This window comes from Bison bison, unplaced genomic scaffold, assembly GCF_000754665.1.
Source record: "Bison bison bison isolate TAMUID 2011002044 unplaced genomic scaffold, Bison_UMD1.0 scf7180017845476, whole genome shotgun sequence".
Lineage (NCBI taxonomy): Eukaryota > Metazoa > Chordata > Mammalia > Artiodactyla > Bovidae > Bison > Bison bison.
The window spans coordinates 24,524-26,078 of NW_011476049.1; positions in this window are offsets into that span (position 1 = coordinate 24,524).

Genomic DNA, 1,555 nt, shown 5'->3' on the forward strand with positions numbered 1-1,555 from the left:
AACCAAAGATCATATTGCCAACATCCGCTGGATCATCGAAAAAGCAAGAGAGTTCCAGAAAAACATCTATTTCTGCTTTATGGACTATGCCAAAGCCTTTGACTGTGTAGATCACAATAAACTGTGGAAAATTCTGAAAGAGATGGGAATACCAGACCACCTGACCTGCCTCTTGAGAAACCTGTATGCAGGTCAGGAAGCAACAGTTAGAACTGGACATGGAACGACAGACTGGTTCCAAATAGGAAAAGGAGTACGTCAAGGCTGTATTTTGTCACCCTGCTTATTTAACTTCTGTGTAGAGTACGTCATGAGAAACGCTGGGCTGGAAGAAGCACAAGCTGGAATCAAGATTGCTGGGAGAAATATCAATAACCTCGGATATGCAGATGACACCACCCTTATAGCAGAAAGTGAAGAGGAACTTGATGAGGCCTCTTGATGAAAGTGAAAGAGGAGAGTGACAAAGTTGGCTTAAAGCTCAACATTCAGAAAACTAAGATCACGGCGTCTGGTCCCATCACTTCATGGCAAATAGATGGGGAAACAGTGGCTGACTTTATTTTTCTGGGCTCCAAAATCACTGCAGATGGTGATTGCAGCCATGAAATTAAAAGATGCTTACTCCGTGGAAGGAAAGTTATGATCAACCTAGACAGCGTATTCAAAAGCAGAGACATTACTTTGCCAAGAAACGTCCGTCTAGTGAAGGCTATGGCTTTTCCAGTGGTCATGTGTGGATGTGAGAGTTGGACTGTGAAGAAAGCTGAGCGCTGAAGAATTGATGCTTTTGAACTGTGGTGTTGGAGAAGACTCTTGAGAGTCCCTTGGACTGCAAGGATATCCAACCAGTCCATCCTAAAGGAGATCAGTCCTGGGTGTTTATTGGAAGGACTGATGTTGAAGCTGGAAATCCCAATCCTTAGGCCACCTGACGGGAAGAGCTGACTCATTGGAAAAGACTATGATGCTGGGAGGGATTGGGGGCAGGAGGAGAAGGGGACGACAGAGGATGAGATGGCTGGATGGCATCACCGACTTGATGGACATGGGTTTGGGTAGACTCCGGAAATTGGTGATGGACAGGGAGGCCTGGCGATTCATGGGGTCACAAAGAGTCAGACACAACTGAACGACTGAACTGAACTGAAAGTCCTCAGGTGGTGCTCAGATTGGTGAGGAAGCTGCATGGAGCCACTGGGCTTCATCCCTCCCCACCCCCAGCATCAGAGCACAAGGCCTGTATCCCCCAAGACTTATCTCTTGGCCCACGGTGGCTGCTGGAGCTCCAGCCATCACTGTGTCTGCAGAAGAGGAGGCTGTGCTGTAGCCTCAGCCATTTCCTGTGAGGGGCCCCCTCAGGAACTCCTCCAGTAGCACACACTGCTTATGTCAACTTGGCCAAACCTAATCCCCTGGGAGTGTCCTGCTGCCCAGAAAGCAGGAAAGGTGGTCTGTCTCCCGGGGATCAGCACCCAGCTACCATCAGGTCTGTGTCCTGGCAAGAGAGAGAGTGGTCAAGCCTGGCAGGGGCTTGTTCAGGGGGGGGCACCAA